At 41.6% G+C, this 15395-nt stretch overlaps 1 long non-coding RNA gene across 10 annotated transcripts in view; it reads right to left on the bottom strand.

Annotated features, from left to right (window-relative positions):
• LOC136105756 (uncharacterized) overlaps nucleotides 1-15395 on the bottom strand; it is a 206547-nt gene that overhangs the window by 21786 nt on the left and 169366 nt on the right. For 9 of the 10 annotated variants that reach the window (XR_011740749.1, XR_011740748.1, XR_011740753.1 and 6 more), the window contains one exon: nucleotides 468-561. The exons of the other annotated variant lie outside the window; for it this stretch is intronic. This is a non-coding gene — a long non-coding RNA (uncharacterized lncRNA). The remainder of the gene's footprint in view (nucleotides 1-467; nucleotides 562-15395) is intronic. 10 annotated transcript variants of the gene reach the window in all.

The raw sequence follows: 15395 nt of genomic DNA on the forward strand, positions 1-15395 counted from the left end.
TGCCATTCTGGGACTCAAATGCCACCAATGCATACCACAGACCTTCCCCAGCACCTGTCTCCTTTTCAACTATATCCTCTCTCTGCATGTTGCATTAAACTACATAAGCTTTACTACTATGTTTAGGGTACAGAGGAGAAGTTACATGAAGCAGCAGCAGCCCTGTGTGTGAGGCAAAATTGATCTCATGTACAGGATGGAAACATTTGTAGCTCACAATGGCCACCTGAAATGGGTCTATATAAAATTGCAGATAGTACCAAAAATTTCAAAATAGAGAAAAAATTTTCTCTGACACACCTATAAAATGGAGATACTGCGTATTACTTTTAAATGCTTTATTTTATGAGAAATGTGGTCATACTGCATTTAAATGTGTAACTACCTCAGGATTTAGTGCATCAGTTGAAAATTTTCATGGTCAAGATAAAAAAAGAATTAAAAAGCTCTGAATCAGAGTGGCTCACCTTTGGCATGCTCATTTGGACCTGCTCAGGCTTTCAGGCACAAACAGCTCCGTGTCTTACGACACGTTAACGGTGCACTCAGGGAAGATTGCCACTGGAAAGAGAAGCAAGAAAAAGCAGCTGAATCACCACAGAGACTCAGTATTTGGGCAATATTGAGGAGTAATTGTCAATAAGGCAGGCTAAAACACAGGCAACACAAGCATGTGCAGAGGCTGCAGAGTATGTAGCTGATGTTTGCATCTTCATATAAAATATAAGTGATTTTTTTTACAAGGTATGGGCAGCTTGGATGCAACGGAAGTTAGGAAGTCTGCCGTCTGCTCGATATACAATTTCAGTCAAGTCCCCTTCTCCTCCTTCATGTTTCCCAGCAAAAAATACCATGTTTACCCTCATGGGCTACTGCAAAATGGATGACTTAATATTTTGTATAGCACTCTGCAGATTCAACACTTATTATTAAACCTTTTCCTGATAGTCTCACATGAGTGGCATATAACTCTGAATGATCTCTTCCATTCACAAAAAAGGAAAATGTCTCAGCGAGGCTACACAAACAAGAATTTATCAAGTTATTGATTTTGGCAGAAAAATGCCAATTCCTTAAAAGAGAATTTTTAGAAGCAAAAGTGCTCCCAATTAACAAGAGAATGAGGGAAAACTGACAAAGCCATTTAATTCCAGTTTTCACCATGGAAAGCCTGGAATTAAATTCCTGCCCTGCATCTCTTGTTCATGTTTCCATTAAAAAAAAAAAAAAGTTCACTTTTGTATTCTGCAGGAGGATGACAGGCACATCCACCACAATCACCATTTTCTCTGTCAGACTGGTATTTTTTTGCCGCCTGCATTGTTGCATTTCCATTTGTGCACTGGTCTCCACAGAACTGCGCTTCAATCTACCGGTAGCGCAGCGTGTTGTTACAGATCACTAAGCACCGCAGCCGTGCTCTACACTGTACATCCAGGAAACAAAACTTCACCGGGACCCACTAATCTATTATAGAATCTTAAAAAAAAAAAAGATAAAAAAATCATAAACTAACCCAGTGCTATTATACATGAGTCTGAGACCACTAAAATATTTGTACATCCCTGATATTCTATGGCAATTTTGTATCATCAGTATAAACACCATTTATCATTTGGAATGAAAACATCAAAATTTGATGGTCTTTAACAAAGGACCCACTAAGCCTTAAGCTGAAAGCAACTGCATATTTGCTGTCCTGCAAGGGATCGTCCAAACCTTGGCCAACGTGCTCCAGCCTGAACAAATGAACTTGGCCCATGCAAACGTCTCCTGAGAGTGGGCTCCATTCTGAACACGGGTGAGGAACCTGTGGCCACAGCCCCAAACTGGCTTCCCTATGGGGTACTGCTGTGCGCATGAAGTTTAAAATTAAATAGTACAAAACGTGCATAGCTATAAATGTTCTTATGCCAACAGTTTTTACTGCAGAGTTCTGTAATACAGAAGCAGCTTAGAAATGTTTTGTGTATGAAAATGCAAAGCAAGCACTTGCTATCTTAGGCTGACATTCTTACAAAGAAGCTGTTGACAATATCTTGTTCTTTCAGTGCAAGTTCAAAGCGCACAGATGAAGCCTTGGCCTATCACAGAAATGTAGGAATTACTTTTATAAGTAGGATTTTTTAATTATTCTCATTGTAGGCTATTAGGCTGAGGGCTCCACATTTGTTATTCATGTTTATAATTTAATTATTTACATAATGGACAAAAACGTAAAACCAAATAAGACATAGAGTAGAAATATTTGTGGTTTCTTATTAAAGTAAAATAAGATGACTTCAAAATATAGTTTTAAAAATGAAGGCCAAGATTATTTCTAGAAGCACAGCTTTTAATGGTCTCAAAAACACACACGCAAAACTAAATCATGATAAGCAAATGTTGGAGGTGCAATACATAACATTTTGGACTAATATACATGCAAGACAACAGTCTGAATTGGGAATTCTTGCCCTGAAGCCATAATGCCTTTGCATCTGTCTCCTTTCCCTTTACCTGCAAGGGTAATAGAAAGCCCAGGCAAGAAAAAGGGCTACTCAGTGACCATCCGCATTGTCCTTTTCTTAAACATATGTAAAGCTGAATGAACAAAAGACAAAAATAAAGGCTGATGTGTCCTGTGTTTCATATTTCAGCCTTAACTCTGTCTTCTCATCATGCATGCATTGTTAATGGAGTAACACATGGGGCTGAAAATTACCAAGCAGGTGTTTAAAAGACATCCGTAAGCAGTTCTGCTATAGTCTAATTAGTGTTCTAATACATATTACAGTGCAGAGTCATCATTATTTCCTCTTCATTAGATGCTGATATATAATGCATCTCAAAAAAAAAAAAAAAGGCTAGCCCGTTTTTTTTTTTTTTTCAAATAAAACAAAAAAGAGTGCTTATTTCTCCCATTAACATAACAAAGGCAATAGAAATATGATTAATGCATGCCATCTAAACTATGTGCATTAAACATTAAAAACCAATGCACCATCTCAGCCTAATATGCATTTGCAAATTATAAAATATGCTTGCCCATATTAACATTTGCACCAAATGAAATGCTGTTTTAGAAAGAAAATAACATAAACCAAACCTTTTCACCTACCTACCTCTTTTTAACTGCTGATCCCTATTCCTATTCTTTGGAAAGAAAGACTACCAAGTCCACCAGAATGCATCTGGATAATCTGAGGCGTGGTCTGACCTGGTGGGTGGAGAGCCCCAGGATGTATCTTGTAGTCACTCCCATGAGAACAATCTGTGTCTACACAGCTTTACATTAGTTTTGGCTAATGATAGTGCGCTCTCTGCCTGAGTCTACAGCTGTAGGATGGAGAAATCGCTCAAACGCTGCTGTTCCTTCCAGGTTCCTCAATGGCCTTTGCAGTTGCACTGTGTTCAGTGCAGCTGAACTCCTCGCCAGGATCCCAGCTGGCTAAACCACCCTCACAGCAACACAGAAAATCTTTAGAGCTTGGGCCTGCCAAATACTGATGCGTATCCCTAGGAGCACCTCTGTCCATTAGACATCCTTAATACCTCCCCCCACCAGGACAACCTGTGCCAAGGTCATCTCCAAGCTTGTGGCCCAAGATTCTTTACATTTTGGAAATTTAACAGCTACCAAAGTGGAAGAGACCGAAGTTCTCCCTTCCTAGAAATCTTCTTACATCTGCCAAGGATATTCATCCTGGAAATCTCTGTATTTACTTTGATTTTTCCCTACCCGGCTGGCAGCTGAGCTTCTCTTCCAGTGGGAATTCCAGCTGTGGCTATCGGTGAACCCAGTGGTACAGAACATTTGGTTGTTGATGTTGAACAACCAGGGGTACAGTCACTCACCAGCCTGTCATGTCCTGCTGTCAGCACATTCCCCTAGAGAGGCCTGATGATAATTTGGGAGATGGAGCATTAAATCAAGGACGCAGCTCTTTCCTCCCACGCCTGCACAGACGGAATACCCACAGAAGAGCACTAAGGGATATCAAGGTCTCACTAAAATAAGACATTCCCTTTTTCATCTTGGAATTCAATTCTCCATCAAATGTTGAAAATTAAGATGAACTCGCCAGAGGGTACAACAGCTGAGAAAGTACATTTTTATGCCTCTCTGGCCTTTGACAGCAGCCCTTTAATTACAGCACATGGCAAGTCTTCAGCAACTTGCCAATTATGCCTGATCCCCCAAACTCAGCTTAAAGTTTCCCTGCAGTTCTGCTCTCCACCTTCTCCGACGGAGCAATAACAGATGCTTCACAAACCAATCCCTCATGAAATGTAACACCAAGTCTATAATGAGGTTTTACTACAACAATAACAGATTTTATTCTTCCTCTAGAGATCTACAGAAACCTGGTCAATTTTTAGAAGAATGCAAGCTTTGGGGAGCAAAAACCCAAAGTTGACGCCAGTCATCAAGTGATGCAAGCAGCAGAGACATCAGAGCTAGGGGGCCATGTCCTCTCACCTGCTCTACACCCAGCAGACACGGATTTAGACCCTGAGATAAAAGCGGGTGAATTCACACTCTGCCAAAGCTCACTGCGATCTCACCAGTGGCTTGGCACCATGGTGTCACTATGTCCTCACAGATGAGCCAGGTCTGTATCAAAACCATGAAGTGGCTGGCAATAGCCCCAGGATTTGCTCAGGATGTTTCTGTCCATGCACAAGGAGATGTGTTCCTTGGGCTGCCCAAGCACATCACCTGCTGTGCTGCAGACATGGCAGAGGCAAGAAGAGGAGCCCACCTGTGGCTGTCTCCTTGCTGAGGAACACAGCGACTCACGCCACCTTGTGTGGCACCAGTGGGGATTCCAAGTCCCCTGTTCCCACAATGGGGTGAGAAGAGGGACTCACCAGCAACATGGGCAAAGCCAAGCCAGGAGCGAGTCCCTGCAGTGTACTCTCTCTCATGTCTCCGCACAGCCATGCTTCATTGCAATGTTCTGGAGCGCTGCGTTTCAAAAGCATCACACAAATGCAAGACAAGCACTGTGACTGATGCTATGGGTAAGTGAGGCTTAATGCCTTCACTTTCAAGACAGGGAATCAGCAGCAAACAGGTTAAACAATTTAGCACAGGTTGTTCAATAAATCAGTTGCAGAGCCTGGGTTGGAATCCAGAGACCTCATCTCCTGCTATCATCTTGATTTAACTTTGCTAGAACCAGGCTAATTACTTTGTCTTCTTATTATAGGCAAAAACTCAAGCATAGGAAATACTATAAAGCACTGTGCAATGCTGAAAAGAAAGCTTGATGTGATTTTGTCTCCTTTCCTGTGAATACCCAGGACAAGGACCAAAAGGTTGAAAGTAGATGGGCCACTGAGTTTTCTTGTTTTGTTTTTACAGGTTTTTTCCTGATTTTTTTTTTTTTTTTTTTTTAATTAGCCAAGAAGACTCCGAAGTTTCCAAAGGAAAAGGGTAATGGTGTCAGGCAAATTTAACATGTATTTGAGACAAATTCAGTGCAGTTCTATTAGCTTTAGGTCGGCTTCTTTTTTTTTTTTTGAAGGCAAGTTTACATCTCAGCTCAAAGAAACTATTGAACCACATATAACTGGAGTGGTGTGCTATACCTTGAGGCATATTAAAGTAGCCAAGAAGCACAGTAGTTTCATAATGTCTTCATGCATCATGGGCATAGCATTTGATTCCATATATTGATCACTCCATATACAATTAGTTGAGCAAGTGCAAGTTTACAATTGATGCTGCTCCTTACTCTTGTTTTCTGTAGTGAATAAAACTGACTGAAGCATAAGTGTGGGAAAACAACTGTGTTTCCTGACCTTAGAAGGGACATCCATTCACAGTAATGAAGCACGAAGGCTTTTTAAAATCATGCAGAAGAGCAGTCCATTGAAGTTATGCTGATTGGTCTCAACCTATGAATTCATATTATTTTAAATTGATGCTTAAAGAAACACAATTTTATTATTTTTTTTAATTGAGATTAACCTCCAGCTTTAAAAAAAGTCAGAGAAAGAGTGACTAGTTGCTCAGATTCAGTTCCAGACACGTTCCTATTCGACAAGTGAAAATTGCAAAATATTTAATGTATTTGAAAGCAATAATAAAGATTTTCTTCCTCTTTGGTTTGATTCAAGGTTGCAGATATTTATATTGTATTCTAATTGCTGGTTACTCAACAAATACAGGAAAAAGTCTTTTATCACTGAGTCTTTTGAAGATGTTATTTTGACATTCCCACTCGGACAGAAGTAACTGTAAAATCAATTAATTCAACAGCTATTTCTGCAGCCTAAAGTGTAATTACCCATGAAATGTTGATGTTTTTCAAGACAGCAGAAATTCATCATTCATGCTTAACCTGGACCATCTTTTCCCTCCATCCATCCAAGAAGCAGAGCTTGGATGTGCAGACAGAAAATGGCAGATGCAGGTGAGTGGGTTCTCACCTACTCTGGACCAGTGAAAACATTGTTTAAACACTCAGGAAGGTGTGGTGGAGCACAGGCAGATCTCCAGACACAAACTGAAATGAAAACCAGATCCCTACCACTACAAACAACTTGTCCCCTCAGTAATGCCTCATTTTTGACCCTATTTCCAACTTTCCCCGGCTTCTCATCCCGCTACCAGAGGATGTGCCTGTAGACTAGGAGGCTCCTGAGTAATTTCTGTGAATGTCTGCAGGGAGCCATCTCCTACCTCAGTGAACATGGGCTTTCACAGCTTCAGCTCCACAGCAGCATGTTACCACCTGCCAGACTTCAAGGACACACAATGGGGCTGGGTTTTCAAAAGCTCTCCTCACCCACCACACACAGCTATGTTAAGAAGTTTGCTCTTGTTATGGATGCTGGTTATTAACAACAACTCTAAACATAATAATTAGTTCATCTATCTCAGGCTTACAGTAGCTTTTGTGTAAAAGTATTTTGCAGTTGAATAACTTTGATTTTTTTAGCTCTATGTAAAACAGGCAGCATCAGAATAATCCTCAGAATCTAATAACGATTCCATCAGTGTAAAATCATTATCCTTAGGCAAGAAGGAAACCAATTCAATTATGATGTCAGTTGAAAAATCGAGGGTGAAAAGTTGTAGTACATATTAAACTTGAGGCTGGGGAAGTTGTAGTACATATTAAAATGGTTACTACAAAATTTGTGCATCCAGGCTAACAAATGCTAATATGTTCTTTTGTTACCTTCTGATTTATATGATTCATGTAAGCCTACAGGAAGAAAAACTTGTTTTAAAATTCATCTACATTAAAAAATAGCAATGCAATGAATTGTAAAGTTATTAGCATTCATGTCTGGTTGTGTTATTAAGCTGTACACATCAAATCTGGTAGTACAAGTACAGAAATGTCATAATGAAGTAGAACAGCATTTAATCAGAAGAAATTCTAAAGGTCATCAGAGCATCATATAAATTCATCCATGCATGACAGCAATATGAAATAAATAACTGAAGGAACACAATAAGAATAAACTTCAATCTTTGAGCTTTGTTTCCAACAGTAGAAGAATTAGTCAGATTTTATGCTGAGAGAACAGCTAACAAAAAAACCTGAATTCTGTAGCTTTAATTAATGAGAGACTAATAAGACACAGATAAGGAATTTTACACAAGGGAGCTAACGAGGTATGTACAGTGATAGCTTCCTGTGAACAGCTGATCTCATACATCTCTGTAAAACTGAAGTGTTCAGTTAAGTTTCTTCTTCCTCATTAGGCAGCTGAGCCCTAAATGATTCTGTTTAAATAACCAATCATTTGTTAATATCTTTTTGCACTCATAACAACAGTCTGACTGCATTAGGATGTGTATTATAGGCCTGACGCGTGGCAGCTCCACACACTGGAGCCATTTCAATATTTCATGTTAATATAGTGACAGCCTCCGTTTTCCTCACTGTGTGATGCTCCAGGACAGTCAGAGAAGATGCCATGGTTACCCAGGGCCAGGCTCTGGTACCCACAGTCACATTCGGCAGCGCTTTGCTCTGCACAAAACCTAATTGATTTCACTGGGACACTTCCCAGAATAAAGTTCAATTCACAGTGACTAAAGGCACCAGGATCTGGCTCAGGAGGTGCATTCACATGGTCTGAGAAGGTGAAATAGTGCAATGGCACACAAGTGCAACAAGGCAGGCTAAATAACTAATTCATCAAAGACTGTTTCTAAAGCCCTGCGTGTACCCCTGGCTTTCACCTAATTAGTTGTCTTAGGCAGAAAAAAGAAGAGGACCTTTGTATTGAGCTGGTTGCCAGCCCCAGGCACCACCGGCACAAGGGGTGATGAGCCCCATTTCCCTTCCCTGAGCGGCCACTTTTGGGCAGCATCAGGAGCACTGCACTGGGGACCGAATCCTTTATTCTCTTTGAATGTGATCGCTGCTACATTTTAATGATAAAGATTCTTTTTCATAATGGTAGTTGTTTTTCAGATTTCAAGCAAACCATATTCCTGATGCTGTAGTAATAGTATCCGTACTGGCAAAGAGAAATCAGATAAAGTGCTTTACTACTTCCATGTATTTCAGGTGGCCAAACCTCCTAGCACAGAAAAGCCTATAAAATCTCGTGCTTTCTTAGCCTAATTGCAAATGGGAATTTCTTACAAAGCAACTACAATGCTCCTGCTGGTCCTGTAAATCCTCTGAGTGTCATGTGCGTGTCCATATCTGTGTTGGCCCTTTCCCTTTGAAAGGAGCACTGAAAATCACGGAGGACACTTGAGACTTGGCACTATAGCAGAGACAAAATACAGATACTATATATTTCTACGGTGGTAAACCTGCTAGATTATCTGTGTGATTTTGTGCATCACCAAGAGAGAGAGAACATGCTACTCTACATTTCAAACTAATTTGGAGAATCAGCCACTGAAGAAGTGCTTGCTTGTTTCTCAGCACAGCTCCCAGCACCTTCTCTTCTCCATCCTCCTCCTCAGCTCTGGCAACACTTGGTGCCTGTGCTGTGGCCCCAGTGGGGACCGAACCTACAGCTTCAATTCACTGGAGCAATTACTACACTGGATAATAATACCAAAATCTCACACACTGGGTCACAGTACTAAAATCTTAATCCATACATCACCCATCTACTAAGGCAGGACATGTCACACAAAAAGAGGATGTTACACTGTCGTTTTTCACCTCCTTATTTCATGTTCCCTCTAGGCCGTATCAAGAGAATAATTTCATTTATTTTTTTTTAACTTCTAATAAACGACTGCAAAAGCAACAGACAACTCCAGAGGCGGAGTATGGTCTCATGCATCATTTTCATATATTTTTTTTAATTCATTAGTGTCTGCACTAAATGAAAGGATTTATAATCACATTCGGGTTTCCTGAGAAATCATCCCAGCAGCATGTTTACCGAAACAGCAGGAAAGATGAATAAACAAAATGAAATCAGAAAAGAAAAAGCAGTATCTAAATGAAAGCTAGAGGAGCTGAAAAGAACCATGAGATTATAATCTTAAATTAAAACTGCAGTGAGGGTAATATAAAAGATATTCTAATCACTACATCCAATTAAATGAAGTAAATCACTAAAGCACCTTAAGTGCCTTAACTATTATAATAATTAAGAATCAAACAGAAATCAAGCATCTTTGAAAGACTGATGATGCACATTAGTGAACAGGGAATGCAGGTTCTCATTCAAATGCAGAGGTAGAGCAGAAAACACCAGAAATTTCCCCCCTGCCTAAAGCAAGCAGAGGTGTGAAGGTGGGTGTCCCGCATGGAAATCCCCACCAGGACATGAAATGGCCTCGTCCCCACGTGCCAACGACATTCTGTTCCCAAGGTAAACGGCATCTGAGACCTCTGCCCCACTCCTGCACAGGAACAGCAGCACCACGGTTCCTGCAGAGCCCTGTGTCCTACAGAGGACTCCCACGGACATCTGCAACCTCTTCTGCTGCTCAGCACCTCCCAGCCCCTCTTTTCTGCTCCCTCCTCCTCAAGGAGACACACAAAGAGAGATTTCGTGAGAAAGTCCATGAAAAACATGATACTTAAACCACAATGCTCTAGGCAAACACTGCTTTATATATTTTATGGTCTTGTTGTCTGAAGTTGCAAGGAAAATGTATGAATTAGAATCATAGAATAGTTTGGTTTGGAATGGACCTTCCAAGCTCATCCAGTGCCACCCCTGCCACGAGCAGGGACAGCTTCACCCAGCTCAGGTTGCTCAGAGCCCCGTCCAGCCAAGCCTGCAATGTCTCCAGGGATGGGGCATCCACCACCTCTCTGGGCAACCTGGGACAGTGTCTCACCACCCTCAGTGTAAAAAATGTCTTCCTTATATTTAGTCTCAATGTAACTGCTTTTAGTTTAAAACCATTATCTCTTGTCCTATCAACATAGGTTCCTCCAATGTAGAATGGCACCCGATGGTTCAGAGATGGCATTACTGAACACTTCTGTAGAAATGCGTGTTATTGTCTCAATCCACCCAGTACACATTTAACACCTCTCCAAGACTGGAATGTTCCAGCCCTGATGCAGTGATAGATTACAGCACAACCATTCAGATAAGAATCTGCAGTTCATGTACAACTCCTCATTAAATTAAAGACAGTCATCTTCTTATTCTAAATCAGTCTGAAGCTGTGCATGGGTGATAGATATTTTAATTAGTAAAATTAGCAACCAGGAAGTACAATTTAGATACAAGATTTATCTGCAAACAATAATCCCACAACTTTTCTGCAATAGCTGGAGCTAAGCTTTCTGAACATGAAGCACTGTGCTAGGCTAAAATAGCAGCACACACACCGGCCTCACAGATGACTCCTCTACTTTCACAGAGGTTTCAATAAATCTTTGTTTTTACAGTTAGAGCATCCTTGCTAATACAGGACTGATTTTTACTAAATTCCACGTATCTGGGGTTTCCTTGCCTTCAGAAAGCTAAGCTAAAATATTGCAGGACAGTTGAAATCACAAGAACTCTAAAACTGGAGTCAAAAGTGTGATTTGCCTAGGCAAAATGTATTCATATTTGGAAAGAAAGGCTACAGATGGGCTCAAGGGATGGAAACTTCCCCTGCCGGAGTCCTCTGCTGCACTGGCCACCCTGCAGCGCAGCGGGACGTTTTCATGAGATGCAGTGAGCACAGGGAACAACGCACTGTGTTTTCTCCTTGTTTCACTAATGCCATTAGCTCTCATGATTATAAATAAATCTAACAGTTTATTTAGCTACATTGCCCTGCACTTCAGGGAGGAGGAACAGCATTTGAAGGACTAAAACCATAACACATTTTAAGAGCATGTAAGTCATTATTTTTAACTGTTCTTCCTCCATTTTCACTTTGCACATCCCTTCTAAATGAAATGCACTCTAAGAAAAAGCAAAACTGAACAAAAGAAGCAGTGAGGTTTGTTCCCATTCTTGTTCATATTTGTTTTCCCTGTAAGGAAAACGCATTGAAGTGCTCAGTGTGGGATTTCATATGTTGCAATTTTGTCTCAGGAAAGTAATCTCTCCCACACCGCATTGCATGAAAAGGAAGAGAATACAGCAGTAATGTGTGGTGGTCTTTTTTGGTGTGTTGGTTTTGGTTTTTTTTCTTCTATAACTTCTTTATTGCCAGCAAGTAAATACAATTACACATTTTGCACAACAATACATGCCAAAACCATAAAATATCTGCAGTATATCTAAGTCTATTTGAGAACTGTCAAGCCTCCATTCAGATAAAGAAGAAGAAAAGAGAAAACAGTTAAGGCAAGGTGAGCTCCAGGGCTGTTCTGGCAGCAGGAAAGGACTCAGACAGGAATATGAGCAATCTGCAACCTGCAAAGGCCAGACCACCACTTACCCAGCACCAAAAGTTTTATTAACAGGCTGTAACGCTCCCTACTCTGCAATTGCATTTGCAATATTACTTTTAGAAAGCTCATTTTCACTGAGGCCAGCTCATAATCACTTTTGTGTCTTGAACCATAGAACTATTACAATTTTACAGTACTGGACTAAGTATAGGTATTTCATTGGCAAGACCGATGCCTGAATTCTTCCTTTACTACTTGTCTAATGCTCTGACGCCAGTGTTAAGAGGTCCTGAGAGCCTTCAGTAGATTCCCCCCCAAAAATGGTACTTATGTCCTGACTACAAACTGGCAGCAGCCTCACCCACCACTCCTGAGCAGAAGCTCCCAGCCCAGCCACTGATGCTCAGCCCAGCTCCCACCACCATGGGTTGGAGTTTCTTGTCCCCTGCACAAATATGAGATAAAATACAAAAATGCATTCAAGAACACAGCCTTGCAAAAGTCAGGTGAGTATTAACACGATCTGATTCGACCCACGAGAACGGATGAACGAACTATTGTGACATGAAAATCCAGTGCTAGAGCTTCCTTCAGAGAGATACACAAGGGGTTTCACTAAGGCCTGTCAGCTAAAATCCATGAGCACCAGGCTCATTTCCCAGTGGACATGGATGTATTGCCACGTTATCAAACCACGTGCTGTTCTCAGCCATAGCTTTCAGACCAGGCTCACAGCAAAATGTAGTCCTGAGGGGATTTGTCATATGATGATGCATTAAGAAAACCCTCAAGAAGTTAAAGACAAAAAGCAACAACAAAGTAACAACATTACTCCAAAAAGGCTCAGCAAAGGAATCCCTACAAAATAGATATTCTTAGCCACAATACAGTTCAAACTTTCTCAATTTTGGCACAAATTGTTGCAAACTACATGGGAAAAAAATACCAGAGCCTCAGAGACAGCCTTGTCCTTCCTAAGTCTCCACTTTAATAGGAGGATTCTTTTTTCCAGGGCTGCTCCTGGGGAGCTCCCAGTTCGCCGCGGCTTCTCCCCTTGGCCAAAGCGATGCTTCAGTCCCTCCTGCCCTTTCAGACCCCACGACCACCTCAGCAGGAGAGTTTGGCTCTAGACCCATTCCTGAGGGTGATTATTCACCTCCGATGAGCCCTCACAACCCACCTCTTCCATTATCTGTATCATGTAAGTCTTCAAACTCTCATCCCCAAAGATTTAACTAGCCTCCCAGGTCTTTCTAACAGCTCCTCACTGAAGAGCCTCTATGTGTCTGTGGAAACACTTTGTCTTTGACCATAGATTTTTCTTTGTTTGAACTTTTAGTTTGCTTTACTTTATCTTCTAATATATACCTCTGTGTTTTGTATCATTCCTGGTTATACTATTATGCATTTGAGCAAGTCTCCCCAAAGGAATGACCTTATCTACAGGTATTAGAGCTTGACAGTTTTCAGCTCTTCTTTTACTGCTGGATTTGTTCTTTGGGCTGGGGAAGGGGACGGCCAAGTTCAATGGATAACCAGTAAGTATCTGCTGAGATCTCCCTGCCCAGATCTGACCCCTTTCACAGGCTCTGCCTATAAAGTGTTAGATAATTACTTTGTCTTTTCTTTCCCCAAATTATCCCCTTTTTTGCATATCTAGCAATATTTTAGAGGTCTGGCATTTCAGAAATGAGGATTGCTTCCCCAAATGCAGAAAAGGATTTAATCAGAGCAGTGGTCTGCATGCGTGATTACTCTCCCATATCAGAGACACTGACCAACCACTTCAGACAAAGATGCTAACAATGCAGAAGGCACTAACTGGCCTCAAAATGGGCTTCAACCAGGAGTTAACTTAGAAAATTTATTTTTCCATCTAGTTTTCCAGCTATTCAAAAATATATCCTTATTAATGGAAGTCTAGGTGTTCTCATTATATATTCTGCTTTTGAGCCACAGTAATTTGTGATCCTGAACGCTGCCTAGCGACAATAAGTTTTTTAGGGTTCTTGTACACAGCACTGCTCTTCCCATTAAATTTCCAATAAAGTATTTCCATTTTTGTATCTGAAATCCAAGAAATGGCACTAGAGAAACCTAGCATTTTACTCTTAAATTTAATACAAACTATTTCACTCAGTGTGAAAGCATTTTAAAACTACTCCAGTGTAGACTGTGCTCCAGTGTTGTATTTGGTGAGCTTAGTATGTCCATGGCAACTGATGAATATTACTGCTGCTATTGCTATAAATAACAAACCTATTTGGCAAAGTCTGAGATGTAAATATTAAATCCAGCACAAAGGCAATTTTCTGTTCCTTCTTTTGCTCCCTTCTGAGTTAGGGACCTATACTTGCATGTCAGTAGACTATTTCCAAATAGGTCTGCAGGTGTCACAGCATCACAGAAACCAGCAATTTCGATCAACATTGCTTTCAACAAGAACTACACGTCTGGGGTCAGGTGCAGGAGCGATGCTGTGTCACACCAGGCTGGCTGGAGAAGCAACGCTCCCTGTGAACCACGAGTGCTCCCCAGTCCCAGCACAGAGACAGTACAAACAGAGAGCACATCTTTTGGAGAACCATCAAAATTCGTGCCCATTTGTGGCTTCATTTTCAGAAAGTTAAAGTCAGAGCCTCACCTGCCGTAGCATATGTGCAACTGGGTCACTACTTTGCATGTGGAAATTAGGCATGAGGGCATGCAAATGGAGCTAACAACCTTTCAACAGATGGTACTGCTGACCGTGAGTCTCTGCTTGGAAACACACTCCTTTGGAGGGACTGCCAGAAACCATACACGTGATTAGGAGAAATGAGCACAGTTACATTGGCCAGTGCATTTGGGAAGTCATGTACTGTCAAATCTCTACACATTTCTCTGCTCCTTTGGGTCGCTTTCCCACTCCGGACGAGGGAGAGGGGGACACCCCTGATATGTGCCTGTGCAACAATACTGGTACGGAACATGGCAGGAGTGCTCCTGTAATTGCGCTCTGGTTAGCTGAGGATGGTGGCAGTGTGCCATGGTTCCTCCCCATGAGCCTGGTGACCCCTTGGTGAGGCACGGATGGGGAGCAGACCTGTCACCTCCTCGGCGGTGCCCCCAGCACCGCTGCAGCCAAGCTCTGGCAGGGATGCTAATTGCTTTTGAGCTGCCACTTCATATGAAGAATTCAGATAAACTGTAGAAGCACTTTGCCTCAGCTGTCTGTCTGGGCTCTGCCAGGAATGCTGCTGGCTGTTGTATCCCTCAAGTAGTTAGACTGCTGATTCCACTGCAAAGTGGCAACTCTCCACTAAGGGGTGGTCAGAAGCAGCTTCCTAAATCATCTCACAGTCACTATTTTGGCCCACACTGCCCATCAGACTGTCTTCCCTCCCACCTCTGGGACATGGAGGCTCTACAGAGGTGGCGTACAGAACTACCTATATTTAATGGGTATGGCAAGTGAGTTGGGGAGCAAACTTGAGCCTAGATGCAGGTCAGATATGAGCTTGTAACTGCAGCAAATGCAACGTTCTGCTTCCTGACCTCACTTTCCCCAGGCATTCACTCTCAATAGCACTTGAAAGGGGATCAGTGTGTTGTGTCCCACCCACATCTCACCTTCCT

Source organism: Patagioenas fasciata, chromosome 10 (genome assembly GCF_037038585.1).
Source record: "Patagioenas fasciata isolate bPatFas1 chromosome 10, bPatFas1.hap1, whole genome shotgun sequence".
In the NCBI taxonomy this organism is placed as follows: domain Eukaryota; kingdom Metazoa; phylum Chordata; class Aves; order Columbiformes; family Columbidae; genus Patagioenas; species Patagioenas fasciata.